The sequence below is a fragment of the Geotrypetes seraphini genome, chromosome 5, assembly GCF_902459505.1.
Source record: "Geotrypetes seraphini chromosome 5, aGeoSer1.1, whole genome shotgun sequence".
Lineage (NCBI taxonomy): Eukaryota > Metazoa > Chordata > Amphibia > Gymnophiona > Dermophiidae > Geotrypetes > Geotrypetes seraphini.
Window position 1 is genome coordinate 164,876,892 of NC_047088.1, and position 23,556 is coordinate 164,900,447.

The window sequence follows — 23,556 nt, forward strand, 5'->3', positions numbered from 1 at the left end:
TTGACAGGCTTCCTCACAACTCTACTCCTTGCCATGGCGTTTCCCCAGCCCACAGCTAGGAAAGGTTTATCCTGCTGGAGCACTATCCTCTTGGAAACTCTCTCGAGGAGGTTGCTTTCTCTGGGTCCTCTCTCTGATTCCACTGTAGGGCATATGAATTCCTCCTTGCCTGAGTTTCACCCCACCTCCCCTAAGGTGACTTACTGTTTAACTCTGTAAGCTAGCATCCCCTGCTATACAGTGAAATAATTGCAGTATTAGTGAGACAGTACCCTTCACACCCTCATAAGGTCCCTTAGACCTTCAAAATGAGTCTTCAGTGATTTTCACTGTGAGTTTCAGGATCCAAGTCTCCTTGCACAATCTTAAAAATAGTAAGCTTTTGTCCTAAGACTACTATTAAAACGACTGCATCTATGCCTTTCTATTATGCCAAAGATGTCCCTGTGCTTTTCCTGCATCGCATGCTAAGTCCAGTCTCTTAAAAGGCCAAAAGACCTATCAAAACAGAAAGCAGGAAGAAAACAATTTTAATACATACTTGTGAGCCCTACTCACATAAATCTTTTTATTCTTGTCCTTTGACAGTTGGTTGTGTGAGGCAATGCAAAAGGAAATTTGTATTACTAGCAATCCTGCATTCACCCATGGCTATAAATGAAAAAATGTGAAAAATCAATAGAGTTTCTAGTTGTCATTACTTTAGTTGATAACTGTAATCCCTGTTTCCAGAGACCTTAAAAAGGACACTGCAGTAACACTAGAAAGTCACCTAACATGGTCAGTGTCTTGGCATTTTAAATGTTTAGAATGGTGGTGGGACCCTATTGACCTGAACATATGAGCACACAAGCTGCTTTCAGATTAAACTATTTCAAGCAAAGCAAAGGTAGACAAACTAAAACGTAAACATTCTGAGTAACACAAACGGGTTTGCTCTTTCTGCTACACAGTGGTCGGCTGGTTGTAATGAATTGTAGTGGAATGCAGTGAAGCTCCATTGGTCTGAAAACAGTAGAGATTCCTTTTGTTGTCATTAATAGGGCAATATCCTGTTTGAGCTGCTAGACGAGGGGATTCCAAGGTACATTTTCCCTTCTGTGCACAGTCTGACATAAGGGAAAAGGAGGGGCTGTGTGAGGGGAAGGTAGCTCTGCTGTTGCCTGTGCTATACCTGATTTGAAATAGGGGGTATGGATGTGAATGAAACTTGTCCTGCAGCTGACTGGGGTGGGTGGGCTTTTGTGGGTGTGGCATTAGTTACTGGCAAAAGAAAGCTAGCTGCCTGAAAACAAGTGTGTCTATGATAATTCAACAGTTGCATTTTTTTTTTTTTTTAGCTCTTTAATTCAGACGTCACCACAAACCAAGTACAGTGCAGGCAGCAGCAGTGCAAATTTCCACACTCAAAGAACTGCACTGTATGCTTTTTTTTCTTTTTTCAAAAGTTTTTATTTATTGAATTTACTGTTTAACACTACTACTACTATTCAACACTTCCTAGCGCTGAAGAGTATACACATAATACTGTACATTTTGTCATTAAATAGACAGTCCCTGCTTGGAAGAGCTTACAATCTAACTATGAAGTAACTTGTACAGAAAAGCAGAAAAAATAATGCAATTAAGGGCTCCTTTTATAAAGGTGCGTTAGGGCCTTAACGCATGGAATAGCGCGTGCTAAAATGCCGCACACGCTAGCCGCTACCGCCTCCTCTTGAGCAGGCGGTAGTTTTTCGGCTAGCGCGCTAATCCAGTGCGTGCGCTAAAAACGCTAGTGCATCTTTGTAAAAGGAGCCCTAAGTCTACAAAGAAAAATATGAATATCTTACAGATGCATAAGTGAAGTAATCAAATCCAAATGAATCATTCCTTAATTAGATCTGCTCAGGTCCCTAGCTTGGGAAGCTTTTCTTATTCTATGTCATTTTATAACATAATTTGTCAGTCTATGAACTGTGGCCCCCAAATGGGGTTGCAAATTGCACTTTTGGGGTTGCAATCTGGGTAGGCTGTAAATATCAACAGTCCGCACCTCTGGGGGCAAAGTTTCATAAGTATCAGTTTATGGTCGACTGAGTAGTATTTTGTATGATTATTTGTGACATGACAATGGAAAAGGCTATCAAATTACCAGCATGAAAAAGATATGGTGTTCTTGAATAAAGCATCAGGCAATTACTTAATCCTGGATTTTAAGAGAATGCAGCAAATTTAGGGCAGTAGCGATTCCCTGCGGCAAATGTGACAAAGCCCATTCAATTCCTACGGGTTTCATCACATAAGCCATACTGGGAATCACTACCGCAGTTTTGTAGAAGGAGCCTTTATTTAATTGTATGAAGGTTTGGAGAATGAAAAAGTAGAAGCTGACTGTAAATCTACAGCATGAAATACAGAGACTGAGCTTGTCCTCTGAGAGACGATAATACAAACAGCGGGCAAGTGAGAGGGTAATGATGTGAGTAATAGTTCGAGTAATGGTGGCAAAAAGTGTGACGGCAAAAATGGGAGGAATAGAGACTATCAAATTTTATGTGTAAGAGAGGGTGAAAGGGGCAGTGTGGTAGTAGAAGAGCCAAACTAGGGAAAGGAAGATATGTTTCAGAGACTAATAGGATGTGAAGCAAAGAAAAATATAAAATACAACAGAGAGAACAACAGAAATTCCAAGACGCAGTGAATGTGCTTGATTTGGAAAGACATATTTAAGCAATTTCTACATATAAACCATAGGTGAAATGGCCATTATAAAATTGCACAGGGTGACAGGCATATATAAATATATGTATCAAAAACTTCTCTTTATAATGACAGGGGTTGCCATATAACTTATTTTGAGGAACTGGAAAGGGATGCTCATAGAATTCCTGTGAGCGTCGGAGCAGTTACCACCACTGCCGGCGCTAAAACCCACACTATGCATTAGTAAAGGAGGGGGATAATTTTGCAAATGTGGGGGCTGTTGCCTAATTTGCATATACCAAATCTGTGAATAAAGTTTCCCCTCTGAGTTAAAATTTCAGGAAAAATACTATAAGAATTTGGGATAGAAAAAGAAACCTAGTGAGACTGATTTGATTAAGAAACCCTGGTTCTAGAAGGATATAGACTGATTTCTCAATGTTGGCTCACAATGAGCATTACCGGAACCTGTCAGAAGGAACCCAAAATCCTGGTGTGACTTATTGAGATGGATTTCCACTCAGGTACACTGTGTGAGGTCTCTTCTGATCATTTTACTGTAGGAGGCTGGGGAAGTTACAACTTGAAACTCTGTATTAGGCAAAAACGTCCTCATATGAAAACAAATCCAACTCACACACAAGAGGACTAAAACAAAGTTAATCCTTGCTAGTTGTACTGCTCTCAGAAACCTGTGCCGTCCTCACATAACGTTCAGGACCATATTCACAGGTAAAAGGTATCTTTCATTGAGACAGTATTTTATGTGTAAACACCACAATGTGAGCTCATATAAAGTGCTGAGTGCAATAAATAAGTGACTTTAAAACAAATATCAAAAAAACTTTTTGCACTTATCTTATGAAGAGCTGGCTTGTAGTTCAGTTCTCAGTTATTCAGTTTAGCCATGTTATGAATAACTGAGAACTGAACTACAAGCCAGCTCTTCATAAGATAAGTGCAAAAAGTTTTTTTGATATTTGTTTTAAAGTCACTTATTTATTGCACTCAGCACTTTATATGAGCTCGCATTGTGGTGTTTACACATAAAATACTGTCTCAATGAAAGATACCTTTTACCTGTGAATGTTATGTGAGGACGGCACAGGTTTCTGAGAGCAGTACAACTAGCAAGGATTAACTTTGTTTTAGTCCTCTTGTGTGTGAGTTGGAAGTTACAACTTGGCCAGTGGAATTCTAACATAGCCCTATGTACCTTTCTAGCAGCTTCAGTGTGACAGAATGAATGCTTTAAAAAAAACAAAACAAAAAAAAACCCCCACATACAGTACATGTATAGAATACATGCCTGTAGTTTCACTGCTGGAAATAATTTTAGGAGCCTATGAGTGTTGCCATTATGAAGTGCTACTATCAAAAACACCTACTCAAACCACAAGTATATCAGTTTCAAACATATCTCATGCTTTAAAAGAAGTGAAGTAAATAGATTATATGAGGGAGTGCTGAAAAGTTCTCAGCCCAACCAACCAACTTCTTAAATTCTGAGCCTCATTTTGCCACTGTAGCTGATAAGAGTGCTATCTTATTTTGTTAAGTGCTCATTTGTAGAAATGAAATTCTATGTTTTGACATTATTTCAGATCATTGATTGAACCATATCCATGTCATTCTCTTCTTGGCTGGGCTGAGAACTTTTCAGCACCCCCTTGTAATATATTCTTCTGCTTTTGGGAGTAATTATGTACTTTTTTTTTTTTCTTTTATAGCTATTGCGCTCCCTGAAGAAGAGCCTGCATTCGAAACGTGATCATATTGGTACAGTTTGCTGCTCATCTTTAAGACAGATTCTTTGTTTATTTTTGCTTGGATTGCTCAAATAAATTTGATTTTTTGGTCTGAAATTCTTTTGAGATGTGGATCTGGTGATTATATATATAGATGGTAATCCTTATTGATAATTTCTATTAATAAGGGGCACATAAACTTCTATTATGAAGATCCTATTTCTCTTCTTTTAAAGAATGTCATGTTTGAAATTGATATCCTTGTGCTTTGAGTAGGTGTTTTTGATGACAGAATTTATCTCTCACCTACATATTTATATTTTTGAATGTTGATAATATCTACCTTTATAAAATAGGCATAAAACAGCTGTTTATTGATAGCTTTACAATTGCCTAGTTATAAAAGTAACTGCTACAAGTGTGAAAGCAGAGGAAGACTCAAAAGCACCAAAAGGAGGGAAAATAGATATGATATGGTTATCTTTTAATGTCAGAAGTGATCATCCAAATGGTTAACTTTGGGGATGAAATCAGGTATGTGGAAAAAAATCAATGAAAGAAATGTTGAGTCTGAGGATTCCAGAGATATAAATCTCCCCCTAAATGGCCTAGTGCTTTTCTATGGTAGAAGCAATTTCAGCCTTCTGTAGCATAAAAACTTACATACAGTAAAACACAGCAGTTAGGGAATTCCTTTGTTCAAACTGCCTTTCCCCATTCTCTTCTCCTCAAACCCTCCAAAACTACTCACACCATCTCAAAACTATCCTTTTCCTGCAACTTCCATATCTGTACCAACATGCTCCCCTGCTAAAACTACTCCATAAAGCTTCCAGGTCAGAGGGCATATGCTGGGAGGAGGGGGGTTCCCTGGTTGGGGTTCACTATTGGAGAGCTTGATTGCAGGATGCCACAACATGGACTTTTTGTTCAGAAAGGTGCATGAGAAACTACAAATTTTTAAAGTGCTGGCCCTTTTAAATGATGGCCCAGAAGCATTGGGCTGCAACTTTGTGGCCCGATGCTCCTGGGCCAATGGATTAACTCTGTTTTCAAGGTAGCTCACAGGCAGTATTAGTCCTTTGCAATGCAAGCCAGCAACCTGCAGCATTGAAATACCACAAAAAACAAAACACAATCCCCCTGATATTCAGCTGGCAACAGTGTTTTTAAAATGCTTACCATCTCTGACTGAATTAGCTCTCAATATTCAGTACCTGGCCAATTTCATGGCTAATTTCAGGAGGGCAGTTGAATACCCTCCCACCCAACAAACTGTCCCCCCCTAAAAGGTTTCCCACTTCCCTAGTCATCCAGGTAAGCCCTTCAGGGCCAACCTGAATCCTTGCTTAGGGTTACCAGATGTCTAGGAAAACCTGGACATGTCCTCTTTTCAGAGGAGTATCTGGGTGCCTGAAGGAATTTCCAGTTTATCTGGGTTTTGGAAGTTCCCATGGTCAAGGCCATGTCTGGAAGCCTGCTGTGCATGTGCAGACATCAAAGCGATGACATCATATACATATACGCATGAGCATGACATCATCACATCGACATCCGCACATGTGCAGAGGCCTTCCAGATGCAGCCCTGAGCTTGGGGAAGGAGACCGGAGGTTCTCGTGGGGGTGGGGTTGGGGGCTTTCACCCTCTCCATTCTATGGAAATCGTTCCTCCTAAAGTCTCCAATGACCTGCTCCTGGTAAAATTCAAAGGCCTTTACACCGAACTCATCCTCTTTGATCTATCTGCGTTGTTTGACCCTATAGATCACTGCCTACTCATTGATATGCTGTCCTCACTTGGACGGCATGGTTCTCTTCCTGTCTTTCCTGTTGCACCTTTAGCGTATGCTCTAGAGGATCCTCCTCTGCTGGTAATCTGCTATTGGTCAGCATACTTCAGGGCTCAGTCCAGAGACCTCTTCTTGTCTCCATCTACACTTCCTCCCTTGGCACTCTAATCTCCTCCCAAGGCTTCATGTTCCATCTCTATGTTGATGACTCACAAATCTACCTCTCTACACCCAAAATTTCTACAGGAATCCAGACCCGAGTCTCATTCTGCCTTTCTGAAATTGCTACCTGGATGTCTTGCTGCCATCTAAAATTATATGACCAAGACTGAAATCATTTTTCCTCCTAAACCTGTCTCTCCCCTTCCTCCGTTCTCTATTTCAGTAGATAACACTTTCATCCTCCCTGTCTCATGAGCTCACAACCTTGGGGTCATTTTTGACTCATCTCTCTCCTTGTCTTTACATATCCAACAAACCATCAAAACTTGCTGCTTCTTTTTATACAACATTGCTAAAATCAGGAACTTCCTTTATGAACATGCCTCCAAGACCTTCATCCACACTCTTGTCACCTCTTGCCTAGATTACTGCAACATGCTTCTCACGGGTCTTCACAAAGCCCTCTCTCTCCTTCAATCTGTTCAGAATTCTGCTGCACCCCTTGTTTTCTGCCAAGGTCTTTATACTCATCTTACCCCCGTCCTCAAGCTACTTTATTGGTTCCCTGTCGCTTCTGCATACAGTTCAAACTCCTTTTACTGACTTATAAGTGTATACACTCTGCGGCTCCTCAATCTCTCTCCTCTCTTATCCCTATACTCCACCCCGGGAACTCTGTTGGGTAAGTCTCTCTTGTCTGTACTCTTCTCCTCTATTGCCAACTCCTGACCCCATCCCTTCTGCCTTGCTGAGCCATATGCCTGGAACAACCTACTTTACTTGGAATGACAGGCTCCATCTCTGCTGGTATTCAAGTCCAGGCTGAAGGCCCACTTTTACTAAACTGTGTTTGTCTTAACCCTACCAATTTGTAAAGCACCATATTTGTTCATCATTCCCTCTGTAGCCCCCTACCCCCTCTACCTCTTCTCTCCTTGTAGTTCCCTACCTGAATATATTGATTTACCATTTTTGTCCAGTGTGTCTTTCATATAATTAGATTGTAAGCTCTTTCGAGCAGAGACCATCTCTTGTGTGTTTAATGTACAGTGCTGCATTCATCTGGTAGTGTTATAAAAATAATAAATAGTAGTACAGCCCTCCCTCTCAGAGCCAGCCCGCGAATAGGGGAAAATCACAAATAAGTTTTTGGGCTGGCTCTGACCCACCCCCGCCTCCCTCCTGCGTCCCCGGACCTTACCTGGTGGTCTAGCGGTGATGCGGGGCAGAAGCGATCTTCCTATGTTCCTTCCCCATGCAAAGCCATCTTCAAAATGGCTGTTGTGAGTTCCCGTTGTAGTCTCAAGACTACAACAGGAATTCAATTCAGCCATCTTGATGACAGCCGCTGCACGGGGCAGGAGTGTAGGACGATTGATCCTGCCCCGCGTTGCTGCTAGACCACTAGGTAAGGTCTGGGGAAGTTCGTGCAGCCTGCAAAAAGAAAAAGAAAAAAGAAGAAAAATATTGTGAATAATCGAATTCGCGAGTAGGGAAACCACGAATCCAGAGGGAGAGCTGTAGTAGTTGGGGGAGAGAAAGGAGAGAGAGGGAAATCACCGACGGCAATGGCATGCCCTGCATCCTCCTCATTAGCTCCTCAATGTTGCTGAGAGAAGTCATCCCGGAGAAACGTGAAGCTCCAGCAGCACTTCGTCCTATTTTCTTTGGCAGCGCAGAAAATTAGATACTTAGAATAGTGGAACACTGATTTTTGAGGCAGTTTTCACAGGTGTGTAACTCAGCCAACTCAGCATGCGGCCATCTTGAATCGAACTGGTTTTCCATCCAGAAGACATTTTAACCTAAATAAAAGCTTAAATAATTTCCTTCATTGCTTGTTCTACTTAAACAGGCCACCTTGAACAATATAACCTTCTGCATGCAAAATGCTGACACAGATCCATGGATAAATTCAGGCCCAGATTTCCAGTTAAGGACAAATATATACCTAAAAGATGCTGATCAGAAGGGAGAAAATCTTTAATTTCCCACAGGAGTCCTACTCACTCTACTGTATGTTCATAGAGGAGTAGCCTTGCCCTGATTAGTTGCATAGCAGGGGGCAATTCTATAATTTGGCGTCTCAATATAAGAACCATTATGGGAAATGTTTATTGGCAATTTTATAAATGACATTTAGGTGCACCTAAGCCATTACAGAAACTGACATAAAGACTCACTGGTGCTTTGAAAGTTTGATGTGCCTATATATGTATGGCTAGTGTAAGTTGGCATACCTACGTGAACAATTCAGAATGCAAAATTAATAGCATTTAATAAACTGCAAATTGTCATTGGCAATGAAAGACCTAAAATCCGACAAAGGCTGGGATTTGATGGATTCACAGCTGTATTCTATTTAAAAAAAAAAAAAAACCACAGTGGAGAGAAGGAGGGTTGTTGCTTTTATGGGCTCCTTTTATGAAGGCGCGTTAGGGCCTTAACGCGAAGAATAGCGCGTGCTAAAATGCTGTGCATGCTAGCCGCTACCGCCTCCTCTTGAGCAGGCGGTAGTTTTTCGGCTAGGGCGTGCTAATCTGCTGCGTGCGCTAAAAACACTAGCGCATCTTCGTAAAAGGAGCCTTAGGATAGGGTAATGGGCTCTTGCAGGGGGAATTTCTGCTTCCCTCCATAATGGAAGCCGATACTATGGAACTTTCAAAGTCAGGGAAGGATCTAGCTGTGTGTGGGTTTCTTCTCAGTTTAGATTTTTAAATATTGGCCAAAATATTAGCTAACAGATTGATACAGGTATCAATAGATCAGGCAGTTTGCCTTAGGACTCCAAGTAGAAGAAAATATAAAAAGAATTCTGCAAATGATGTGGGCTGCTGAACAAAGTGGGGATAAAGTGATACTCCTAGTAGCAGATACAGAAAAAAATGCTTGATCAAGTAAATTGGGAGTTTTTGCTGGGGGTCCTACATCAAGCAGAGTTGTGAAGGAATTTCTATACCGTTGGTAGAGAAATTATATGAAGGCCCCAGGGCAATGGTTAAAGTAAATGAAGGTTATTCTAATTCCTTCTGCATTAACTGAGGGTTGCCCATTCTCTTTCCTGTTCACATTGTCTGGCAGAGAGGATTTGAAGATATGGGGGATGTACATGTATAAATCAACTAAATAAGGAAACTTAATGAAATGTCCAATTGATATAAAAACCAGATAGTGAGGACAAATCTACAAGTGGATTTCTTGCTAGACCTCAAACACCCAAGGCACTACTTTTAATTCTATCTGTGCCCTTACTGGGGTGGTGTTTTCATCATTGGTCTTAGCAAATAGCATGTGCAATAAATCTTTTTGTTAAATTTCAACAGGCTCTGCATAAATTATCTTTGCGCCCAACGGCTGCCCAACACTATCTCTGCCCAACCCCTTGTGCACCCCAACTGATGTCAACCTGATACTTCTTGTGCATGCTGATATTTTTATAAGCATGACTAAAATGCTGACGAGTTCTTTCATTTAACATGGCTGATGTAAATCCAAACAAGCTGATATAATGTTGGTGCTTGTAACTAAGGAGGCATAGCCCTTGACGAAACTAGAAGTGAAACGGTTGGGCAGCCGTTGGGCGCAAAGATAAGTGCCTTTCCTTTACAGCACTATAGAGCACTTTTACAGCACTGTATGCACTTTATAATTTATGCAGAGCCTGTTGAAAATTAACAAAAAGATTCATTGCACATGCTATTTGCTAAGACCAAAGATGAAAACACCATCCCAGTAAGGGCACAAATAGAATTAAAATAGGATGTCCATGTATGCCACTGGGGGAGCTCCACAGCAAAACAGTTTTGTTTGTAGGTGATATATTACTATACTGTATATCACGTGGCCTCAGTTAACATTGCCTGTCTCAGTGTGAGAAGAGTACCGGGCTTCAAGTTTCATATGGATAAAAAACAGTGACTCTGACAGAGATAGAGGAAACAATCCTGGCAAAGGCATTTCTATTTAAATGGACTATGGGGGCCATAAGATATCTAGGGCGGGCAGGTAAGTAGAGAGTTCTGTCATCTTTATGAGTGGAATTATGGAGAAATGCTGCAAAAAGTGCAAAGAGATTTGGAGAGATGGAGAATAGGATAAATATTATAGTAGGGACGTATAGCAAAAATTCATATTCTACCCTGCTTACTATTTTTGTTTGCCCAAATCCGATTAACCCTTTTGATTCCCACCATTTATACACCCTCAATTCTCTTATATTATTTGCAAGGATGGAATTTTAAAAAATATAACTATATGCTAAAAATGGAGTAGGATCTTGGGGAGGAACTGTGGAGGCCACAAGAAATAAGAATATGCCAGGAAAATATAGTTCAAGGTCAGTTACCACTCGGACAATTTCTATCAGACAGTTCCAATCTACCAATTCCCATCTGGAAAATTACCACCTAGGTCAATTCCCAACAGACAATTCCCCCTACTCATAATGGACAATTCCCCTCCAATAATAAAAAGACACATATTCCACAAAAAAACAAAAAAACACAACTTATCTTAACACTCAGGATCTTCACTTAACCCTAATACTCAGAGGCAGCACATACTTGGGGTCTCTCCCTAACCCTAACACACAGAGACTGAGTTTCCCCCCAACATTAACACTCAGGGGCTGCACATACTCAGGGTCTTCCCCTAACTCTAACACTCGGGGGCTGTACACAGCAAAGTCATACCCAGAATAGTACAGGACATGTCCAAAGCAGTTCCTGGGGAGGGGAACTATCTGGGGAGGGGTGTCTGTGGAAAACGTTCAGGTAGGAATTGACCTAGATGGGAATTGTCCAGATGAAAATTGGTGGGTGGGAACTGTCCAGGTGGCTATCGACCTGATACAGAAAATATGAAGGCCTCCCCTTATACACTAATTTGGGAGAACTATATAAAATAGCATCAAATAGACAAATTAAAGAGATCTACTTTGGGGCATCAGACTAGTGTTAGAAGCAATGTGGAGAAGTTGGCATTTTAATGCACATATGGGGGACAATTCTCTACAGGTTACCTACAGTTCAAACATAAGAGTTGTTTTACTGGATCAGACCATGTGTCCAACTAACCCACCATCCTGCTTCCAATGATGGACAGTCCAGGTTATAAGTACTCAGCAGAGACCCAGAAAGTGGAAAGATTTCATGCTACTTTATCCCAAGGATAAGCAGTGGCATTTTCCAAATCTATCTAGTTTATGGGCGTTTCCTCCAGTAATTTGGCCAAACCTTTTTAAACCCAACTACATTAACTGCTTTTACCACTTCCTCTGGCAATGAGTTCCAGAGCTCAAGTATAAATTAGGTGAATAAATATTTTCTCTTCTTTGTTTAAATGTTCTACTATGTAACTTCATGGAATGTCCCCTTGTCTTTGTACTTTTTAAGAGTAAATAATTGATTCAAGTTTATCTATTCCACTCCATCTAAGATATTTTAAATGATGCTATAAGCTAAATTTGCCATCAGCAATTAAGCACATAATTGATGTTATAGAGCAGAATGCACAAAGCTCTAGCAACCTGGTAAAAAAATATTGGGTTGGGTACAATTTTGTTTTCCCTGGCTAAGCTCAGCACAAATAGCATACAAATTAAATGCACACTATTAGTGCTGAGTTGCCCATTAAAAGGGGAAGGAACAGTGCCTGGTGCCTGCAAAGAAACCGGCCCACACAGGCCAAGTATAGCTCCCAGAAGTGGTTTTTATTTTGTGACTAGCCCAGGATCAAATCCACAATCTCAGGGTGCTGAGGCAGCAGATCTAACCACTGAGCCACTCCTCTGCACTGTGTAGAGCTGTGCTCACAGAGCTCTGGTAAGCAGCAGCAAACAAAGCAAAAAAGACTTCCAAGCTTGCCGTAGCAAAAGAGGCTTCACCTACCATGGAAAGTTTTATGCTGCTGCTCACTAGAACTCCATGAGTACACCCCTGTACAGTGTGGAGGAGTGGCTTTGTGATTAAAGAGGTTGCCTTGGCACCCTGAGGTTGTGTGTTTGATCCTAGGCAAGTTTTTGAATGATTTGGACACAGTTGTGCATGCTAAGTGAAGTTTATGTCCTTCACCTGTGTTCTGATCATAGGCGTGGGACATACACTAACATAATAGATGCACAAAAGCAATACCTGCAGCTCCAGATCTGCTGGAAAATTTTCCCTGGTAAGAGGTGGGCATTCCCTTCTGAGCATCACAAGGGGTGCTGATTTTAATACTAATGAGCTCCTTGGAATGCATTTGCATAGGGTTCTCGGTGGCTGCTACCCTGATTGGTAAAACTGTCCAAGGATCCTTTTGAGTTTTGTAGGCTGAGCTGCCTTGCAAGTAAGACTGGCTACAACCAGTCTTACTTGCATGGCAAGCTTTTGAGCATCAGAGCCATAGAATGTTAGCATAAGTTCATAGTTATAAACCAATATCTAGGTGCAGCCACTTACACCATGTTAATGACTGGTGTACCTCGTAAATATCTGCAACTAAATGTTAAGAGTTGTGCACATAACTGACATAATTCTAGACGTTTAGGCCCTGATTTTATAAAGGGCGCTTAAAGGGTGCCTAAGCCCTGTCTAACGCTGAGCGGGACTTAGGTGTCCAAACTAAGTGGGTCATAATGAACGATACTTGGCACATGGGCATCCAAAGGATGAGGACGTCACTTTGTAGGAGCCTCCACAATTTCATGGACGCCCATTGGGAAAACTCGCATCTAACGGAATAGGCGTGGGCATGGAATGGGCGTGGTTTCAATATGGGCATCCTTTGATTTATTTACATAATGCTGAGCGACCTAGGGCATCCATTTCATCCATGTGCCCTGTTTTACAATTGCTATGCAACTTGCTAGCACACTAGTTAAACCTACAGCCTTCTACCCTAATGTTGCTGGTTTGAATCTCAGTCACTCTCTCTGATGGAAGAGAAATAAATAAAAGCATTAAACAGATCTAACTCTCAGTATCATAATTATAATGAAAAACACCATAAAATTCCCATTCTAATAACGTCATAATAATAAAATATCATAACATTAAGGACATTGTTTGGACGTCTAGCTCTCACCTAAAACCTAATTCTTTAAAGGATGCCTAAAAATGTAGACGTCTAAATAGTGATGAGCGCAATTCAACAAAGGACGCCTATCTTGGACGTCCAAATGGCGCCTAACTTTAGACGCGCTTTGCAGAATCAGGGCCTTAGTGTATAAATATTTGACACTCTCCTGACCCACCCATGCTCCTTCTAAGTGCATGCCCTCACTGCAGTTAGACACTACAGATTTTGATCCCTTAGTTTATAGAATATCCATTAGGTGCAGTTACACACAAAAATTAGTACCAATTAACTTCAATCATCCATGATTACTGGTTGTTAGAGCCTAAATTACCAATAACATTGCATGCATAACTGCTAAAACCTGCAGTTTTGTGGTCTGAGGGGGGAATTCTATAAATGGTGCACACAAATCAGCACAACAAGGAAGTCATGAGACTGAGATGTCAATAATTCAGCCACAGTTGTAAAGTTCACTATATTAGTGGTAGCACTGTGAAGATTCGACACTGACTGTGTTTCGGCAACTATGCCTTTATCAAGAGTCTCAAAGGCTGATTTCTCTATCACATGAATAGAGCATTAAACATAGAAACATAGAAGATGACGGCAGTTAAGGGCCATGGCCCATCAGGTCTGCCCACTCTACTGACCCACCCCCAAGTCTACTATCCTAGGGATCCCACTCCTGGTGACAAGTTCCCTTGGCTTAACCCTCTAAGGGATCCCACATGGACATCCCATTTGCTCTTAAATTCTTGCACGCTGTTTGCCTCGATCACCTGCACCGGGAGCTCGTTCCAAGGATCAACCACTCTCTCGGTGAAGAAATATTTCCTGGTGTCACCATGAAATTTCCTGCCCCTGAGTTTCAGCGGATGCCCTCTTGTGGCTGAGGGTCCTTTGAGATAGGGAATCTCTTCTTTCACCTCGATACGGCCGGTAATATACTTATACGTCTCGATCATGTCTCCTCTCTCCCTACGTTCCTCGAGTGAGTACAGCCGCAAATTTTTCAGCCTTTCCTCATACGATAGATCCTTAAGCCCCGAGACCATCCTGGTGGCCATCCGTTGCACCGACTCTACTCTCAGCACATTAAGTGCAGGTCAACGTTTGGAGCGAGTAGGGAAAAGTTGGTGTCCAAAGCATAGTCGCCGAAACACTTTCAGTGTTACAACTTCGAGTCTTCACAGTGCTACCACTAATAAAGTGAACTTTACACCTTTGGCTAAATTATTGACATTTCATCCTCATGACTTCTCCGTTGTGCTGTGCTTCCCTCATCGTTGAAGCATTTCTGAGCTTTCTCTTCAGTGCACACAAATCAGCACCAGAAAAATTGGGACTAAGCGTGATTCTATAAAGGTGTGGGTCCATTATAGAATCATGCTTAGCAATGATTTCAACACCAAACATTTGACTCTACATTTGTGCATGGGACTTAGCTGATGCAAAATCAATTTGTTCGTATATTCTTGTATTCTCATGTTCAGTCCACCCAAACCATACTAACAACATGCCTCTCATGAAATCTCCTTTCCAAAGATGGTCAATTTTAAATTATTATTTATACTCGTGGCTATACAACATTAGAATTTCAATAATTGCACTCCGAGTCAATTTTTAATTCTTATAGCTCAACACAATGTTGTGTTGAGTTATAAGAGTTAAAAATTGACTCGGAGTGCAATTATTGAAATTCCCATGAAATCTCTGCATCCAACTTTCCAAAATCGCCATTTACATAAATATGTGATCTACACATGTTAATGCCTCTATTTAAAATAGCTTCCTTAGTATGCTGAAATTGTAAGAGCACAGTGCCCATTTTCATATATTGCTGAAACAGCTGTGCATGTTCTTGAATTTTTTCCTTATTATTAAAATTTTATTGTATATATAACTAGAAGCCTGCACACTACTTAGCTAACCAGTTTCAGCACTTCTTAAACATTTTCAGGCATTCCAACTCTACAGGTTCTAAGGCTTGTCATTAGGGATAAAACATGATTTTTCATATGATAATTATATCATAAGATCAAAATGTTAAATGGGGATACTCAAGGTACATGGAGACAGAAGGAAATGTAGTTCTTCCAACGTGGAGTTAGGGGCTTATCAAACATTTTTTTTGCTTAGTGCCCATGGGAAAACCCATAAGCAAAACAGAGCATACATTTGGAATATCTGATTCTTATTATGCCACAGATTCTCTCTTCCTTCCTGTACCTCTAGTAAATTATATATCATGGAAAAAATATATCATAATAGCATTCATTCTGTTCTTTGTACAGAGGCCCAAGTTCTAAAAACACCTGTCTTCTTTAGTGCTGTCATTTGAAAGTGCTTGGAGATGCTGTGTGCATGTAAAGTTTGTTACTGCAAGCTCTCTGACTTTTCTCAGACAAACTAAACTGTTCTGTCTCATTGAGTTATAATTTCTTTCTGATTCTCTGCATTCCTTCAGCAGTTTCAATAATATTGTCTGACCAAGCAATCTGCTAAGTTAGTGTTGTATGCAACCTGAAAACTCAGAGCCCCACTGATGCATCACAAATATCTCATCTTTCATCTCTTGTTCCCTGTGAATTTGCCAATGATGGTTCTCATAGATATAATATTTATGCTGTACATATATACATGTTTGTAATATAATATTTTCCCCCCTATTGCTTTATAAATCAAATTTTTTATCTTCCCAATGGCATGCATGCTTTGATGGACCAATTACACAGAACTGTTCTGAGTAAAGTTAAAAAAAAAAAAAAGTACATTAAAAGCTTCTCCATGATTACTGTTTATAAAAAGACACAAAAGACCTAACTAGAAATATCAATGTAGACTAATTTTTCAGATTCATTTGGATCAAAGGAGAGTTCTAGATGTGGTCTACTTAGCAGATGTGGTCTTTTAGCAAAGTCTTCGACAGGGTCTGCATTAGTGCTGTCTGATTCACAACTGAAATTGATTCACCATTTCATATTTGGCAAATCAGTTCGTTTTTTTAAAGATTGAGGCTATTTGGCACCTTTTTAAATCCTTCTGTTCTTTGCTAGCAGCAAGAAGCAACTCCTACTCACTTCTTGCACTGGCCCTGAACTTTCTCTCTAATATAAATTCCTGTCCCGCAAACAGGAAGTTGTGTCAGAGGGAAGGCTTGGTACTGATGTGAGCAGTGGATAGGAGTCCCTGCTCACTGCTGGTGAAGAACAGCGAATGGCAAAAAGCATCCCTAAGAGTGGAGAACTGATGATCCAATGGGTGCACAGGTAGGTGTGGCTGGGCAGTGTGTGGTTTATTGGTTGGACCTGCGAAGAGAACAAGGTTTGACTGCACAGTATGGCTTGACAGGTGAGTCTTGGGCAGGGGGGAAACAGTGGTTGCTATGACATTTACCTTTGAGCCCCTGAAAATGTTCTGAAATTGAGGTTGAAATTGTATGTTTATATATATATATTCAAGTAAACATAGTTGTTGCAGTTGCCAATTTACTGTGCATGTAAAATATTTCCCATTTTCTGGCAAGTAGAAAGCATTTATAAAGTTGTCTTTCATGCATGGTATTTTCTATCCAAACATAGTGCCTTTGGAAAAAAAACTGGTGGACGTGGAGGTCAAAGTGGCACCAGTTTAAAATGCAGTGCCAGCAGGGCAGGAGGGATTAGAAATATCTTCTGCCTGATTTGGGACACAAAGGTTCAATGGACTGGAGGGTGGACATGGCAACTATAAAGAGGGTCTTTTTTAATGATCTGGGAATAGCAAGGTTTTCAAATAACTCTCGGCATTCCAGTAGCTCTTGCCTATGTTCATCGGAGTGGGGCCAAGGAGGGGGATGTTATTTGTTGGGAAGATCTGCAGGGGTGAGGGGAATGTGTTTAGGGGTGTGTTCATTATATAGGGGAGAAATCAAGATTACCTGTTCCAAGTTAGATGGTTGCCACTTTGGGAGGAATTTTGTAAATAGTACTCAAAGTTATGCACTGAGCAGATCCGCGCTAAACTAGTATTCAGATCATGACTTCCTGTAAATATAGCACACCTAATTTACTCAGTTTCATAGTAACCTTTCAGAACTGAATCAAATCAAATTCAAAAATTGATTCATATGAGTAAATTGAATTGAAAACATTTTGGCATTAGTCCACATGGCGACATAAATAAACTGAGTGCCCTTAATATAGACACTGAAGTAACTGACCTGGTTAGAAATAGGTTGAATGGAAGACAAGAAAGGGTAGTGGCAAATGAAGTTCAATCTGCAAAAAAAAGACATTATCAATGGTGTGCTCCAAGGATCAGATCTTAGTTCAGTTCTTTTTAACATTTTTGCAAGTGATATTGCAGAACTGCTGTCTGGTAAGATTACAAGTTTCTTGTGGATGATACCGAAATCTAGTAAAGCAGACAACCTTGATGGTGTGAGTAACATGAAGAGAGATCTAGTAAAGCTTAAAGAATGGCCCATAGGTTGGTAGCTGAGATTTAATGCTAAGAAATGCAAGATCATACATTTGTTTTTCAAAAACCTGAGGGAGTGATACAGTATAGAGGTGAAATACTTCTGTGTATGAAAAAGTGAGACTTGGAGGTGATCATATCTGATTATCATAAGGTGGCAAACAGATAGAAAATGTGACAGCAGAAGCCAAAATTAAATATTTATGAGATATAAGAGGGAGGGGAAAAGAGAATGTCTATAGATGTGGAAGAATACACACAATTTTTTGCGGAGAAGCTCTGTCATTTGAGTATCCAATTAGATCATAGAAAAGAGTTTCATGGTGAGAAAGTTACAACACCAACTGAAATTTTTGCTTGTTTTAGAGAAGTAGCATCAAGGGAGGTGGTGAATGTAGTGAAAGGGTTAAAGCCTACCAAATCAGAGGTTGATACATGCTCTAGTTCTATAATGAGAAGAGTGGTAAAATCTACTAAAATACCATTGATTGAAATAGTGAATATGTCATTAAGAGAAGGGGTATTTCCAGATTTACTCAAAGTAGCAATTGTGAAACCCACCTTGAAGGCAGGTAAGTCAGACACCTGAGATTTGTTCAAATACAGGCCTATCTATATCTGTTACCATTTTTAGGCAAGGTTATGAAGAAAGTTGTTCAGGTACAAACTGATGAATTTGCCCCCCCACCCCCCACCCCCAACCTCAGGCATTAAGCCACATGTCAATTCAAAAGCCAAGCTTATATCCTCTTGATTCACAATCAGTCATTTTTCTAGGATACATATCACACATGTTCCTTCAACATTTGACTAGCTCCTCTGCTGTTTTCCCAAAAAACTCTCACACCAGCACAATCTGTGACCTGAATGCCTCCTCTTCTTTCCTTTTGGCATCTGTGTTCCTCAATTAAAGCACATGAAAAAATATACTGTATATTGCATACTAAACCTCATTCCCAACGTTTAAGAAATAAGAAGAGAAACTCTACACACAGTGGTTGTGGCTCAGAGCAAGTAGACATGTTTGACGCACAATCTTGACATCATTGTAACATCATCAATATGCACCTAGATGGCAGATTGTCACTAAAAAAAAAATAGGAGTATGTATTGGGGTGCCTGACCATCCTGGGGGTTTGAACTCATAACCTTGGGAAGATGGAAAAAGTGCCTTTAACCATTAAGCCACATTGGCTTTCTGCCCTGTGAGTCTCCTGATGCTACATCACCCCAACATATTTAAGCCATCCCAAACCACAACATAAATATTCAGAAAGAGCCTTGGAGGTTTCAAATCTACAACAAACCCTCCTGGTACTTTCACATTCTCTTTTTGGCTTCATAAGAGAGGACTTTGGCATTTACATTTGCACTCTGTCACTTCCAGGGACCAGAGCTGATGTGGCTAAGTGGTTAAAGGCACTTCTTCTATCTTCCCAAGGTAGTAGGGTCAAATCCTTAGGGTGGGCAGGTGCACCAGCACATATTCCTATTGTTTTTTGTGACAATCTGCCATCTAGGTGTATATTGATGATGGCACAATGATGTCAAGATTATGCATCAAACATGTCCACTTGCTCTGAGCCACAGCCACTTTGAGTAGGGTTTCTCTTCTTATTTTCTTAAACTATGGGGATGAGGTTTAGTATGCAATATATTTTCTATGTGCTATAATTGAGTAATGCATTATTAAACATCTTTTTCCATTATTATTAAAGAGGAGTACTCGTTACCCCAAAAAACAAAAGACCCATACACTCTGGCCCTCTTCTATTATACTGTGCTAGCAGTTTTTAGCGCGGTGAGCTGCACTGAATGGCCCGCGCTGCTCCCAATGCTCATAGAGTTCCTATGAGCATCGGGAGCAGCACGGGCCATTCAGCATGGCTCTCTGTGCTACAAACTGCTAGTGCAGTTTAATAGAAGAGGGGGTATATGTGATGCCTCCAGCATGCCTAACTCACGCCTAGCTCGCACCCAACGCACACCCAAAAGTAGACCTTTTTTAGCAACGCCTACATTTTAGGTGAAAATTTAGATTTCTTACAATGCCTAAGAACACTGAGCACCATGCAATTTTGTAAATGGACGTCCATATTAAAACCACGCCCACGCCTATCCAGTTAGGCATGGCTTTTTCTGATGTGCATCTATGAAATTGTAGATGCCTATTCTGTTAATGCGCACAGCCTTTGGATGTCTAACTTCTAATTATTGCTTGTTAAAGTCATTAATTGTGCTTATTATTCAATCTATTCGGACGCTTAAGCTGCTGGATGTCTACATTGTGGATGCCTAACTTTAGGCGTCCTTTATAGAATTTGCCCCTTTATGTATACTCCTAATGCAGGTGTTATGCCAAAACATTGCCATGCCAGGCTTTAAACAGTAGATAAGGTGATAGTTTAGTGTGACTTGCATAACTGATTTATATATTTTATATCATTGCTCTATTAAAGATTTTTAAATTAGATATTTTGTGTAAAAAATTTCTAATATTTTTACTGTATTTGTTTTTTGTGTGTTAGTAGCCATTAGACCTTTGATTCTTTATTTTCCTAAAAGAGGCTTAATACCACAAGTACCTTCCTTCTTCCCATCTTCTCCCTAACTTACTGATACTACCTGATGTACTCTTTACCTTCACAAGAAATGACCTGTGATCTTACTTTGTAACCCTCCTTCTATAACTCTTTTGTAATCCACCTTGAACCGCAAGGTAATGGCGGAATAGAAATCTCTAATGTAATGTAATGCAATATTTAATTTTCTTCTATTGTGGGGATCCCTGTGTTACATTTTTGGTTTGCTGTTTACACTCTACAATGTTGCACATATGGTTACAAGATATGTGGGTGATAAATCATCCAATACTGTGTTTCCTAACATGTTAGTGTTCTGGAGCTCCGTATCCATACCCAGTATTACCATAACATAGTAACATAGTAAATGACGGCAGATAAAGACCCGAGTGGTTCATCCAGTCTGCCCAACCATACATGCTCCATAAATTGATTTAGTTTAAATGGTCCTTTTTCTTAGATATTTCTGGGCCAGAAACCCAGAGCCCTGCCCAGTAATGTGCTTAGGTTCCATCTACTGTAGTTTCCATGAAAGCTCACTTCAGCCCATCTTAACCATAAAAACATGGGATAAACACAGAGGATCTCTAATTAGAAAACAAATGGTATAAATTAAAGAGCTAAAGCCAGTATTGGACAGACTTGTACGGTTTGTGTCCCAAATATGTTGATTCAGTATTGGATGGGCTGGGGAGGACATCAGTGAGAACTCCACTAACTTGGAACATGAGAATATTACTGGCCAGACTTTACAGTAGACATCCTGCAAGCAACGGGATGGTTGCATAGGCTGTCTGGAGTGAGCTTAGATGGCAACTTCAGCAGTTGGAATCTAGGACAATTATCAGGTGGACTTTAAGTCTATGGCCCAGAAATATCAAAGAAGTGACAAGTTAATTTAATCATGTGTTTGTAATGAGAATAACTACCTAATGGGCAGACTGGATGGACTGTTCAGGTCTTTTATCTGCTGTCATTTACTGTGTTACTATATTACTATAAGTCAGACCTGTGAGGCATCTGTAGAACCTCTGGAAACACATTTCCTACTAAAAATGGCAATACTTCACAGCAGGCACTTTTTCAGGCTGCAGAATAAATACATTCATTAGACAGAAGAAAACATTATGTGGGGTACTTTTTAGGACTGTGATATCCAGAGTTTCAAAGGAAAGCTGTGGTTACTCTCTCTAATCAGCCTCTGACTGCTACTAATCACTGGAAATAGATTCTTGGCTACACAGTAAAAGCAGGTCAATAGTCCTTCACATTCTCTTTTGCATCTAAGTGCAGGGAAACTCAGAAGTAGAGTCATGCTGCAGAGCCAGTCCCATATACAATCTAAAGATCAATCAGCTTCAACAAAATGCTCTAAAGATTTTTTCCATTCCAGGAAGTATTCTCAGGGTTGAAATTCACTCCTCTGGTGCGAATTAGCTGGACGTCACTCCCTGGTCTCCTTGCCTCATGTCCTGTTCCTTCTTTACCCTGCAACAGCTGTACACCATCAAATGGAAAATAAAACGCTGTAAAGTGTGTTTTGCAGGGGCTTTTCAGTCTCTTTCTCAGTTTTCTGTTCTGACATTTGAAACTACCTTGGACGAGCTTTTCAATAGAGGGTGGAGAAAGGACACAAAGAAGCATATAACATACAGTAATATAACATAACATAATGATTCTTTTATAGTCCAATATAACCTTTGGACAGTTTAAAGTGGATCACAATTTAAGAATTGGTCATAACCAAGAACACCCAATTCAAAACAATCCTCAAGCAAACAATGTACAGAAAAACCACACCCACCCTAATTCTCAAAAAATGTATTTATTCAATTTTCTATACCATTCTCCCAGTGGAGTTCAGAACAGTTTTACATAAATTTATTCAGGTATTCAAGCATTTTTCCATGTCTCTCCTGATGGGCTCACAATTTATCTAATGTATCTAGGGCAATCAGGGGATTAAGTGACTTGCCCAGATCTCCTGGCTTATTTTATGCATTCACATACATTTTATGACAAATACAGGTAAATGCTAACCCTTCTCCAATTCAGCTCTCAGAAATACTGCCACTAAATTTGTATTAAATTTTGCGCATACAGGCTCTATTCAAGCCTGTCCTCTCGATGCTGGCACTCAGCTTGGATATTCTATTTGAGGTCATTCCCAGCGACCTATATTGAATATCTGGGGTTTCTTTTGGCCAGCTTTAACTTGACCAGCTAAGCGATTATTTTGCGCTGGCTGTCATGCTGGAAGAAACCTTGCAGTGCTCTAAAACTATCCCTAAACCTACCCCTAGAAGCAGGCAGGTTAGGGAAACTGCCCTGCAGAATTTATCCCCAGTGAAAGGTAACCTAAAAGGGGCCAGATTATACTTGCCTAGTTCTAATGCAGGGAATGCTAAAAGCAAAGAACTACAAGGTCCAGCATGCACCAGGCAGGTGATAGAAAAACCCACAAAGGGATTAGCTTCTGCAATCAGCTCTGCTGGGGGCAGGGTTAATGAGCAGGGAACCTATTCAGGCTCGTTAACAAAGTACCAGAGAACCACAGATATTTTGAGGGGCAATCAGCCCAGGCTAGAGAAAAGAGTGTGTTCTCTAGGCCAAAGGGGGCAGAGGGAGCCACAAGCTTACAGGATATATGAATCCTTGGAGAGAAGCAGACATGTGCCAGCCAGGATTCCCCACAGAAAGCAAGGAGTAAACCTCAGGACTGAAACTTCTAATTATTCTTCTGAAGGTAATAATGAATTTGATACAGAAATGCCAGAAGAAATGCTTACAAATGATGTTGAAATGGAACCTGAGGAGTCATGCTTATTTGAGAGCATGATAGAAACCTGAAGGATATAGAAAAGGTAGACAGGGACAGATTTTTCAGATTATGGGGAACCACAAGTACAAGGGGGCACTCGGAGAAATTAAAAGGGGACAGGTTTAGAACAAATGCCAGAAAGTTCTTTTTCACCCAGAGGGTAGTGGATACATGGAACGCTCTTCCGGAGGCTGTGATAGGCCGGAGCACGTTACAAGGCTTCAAAGAAGGTTTGGATAGGTTCCTA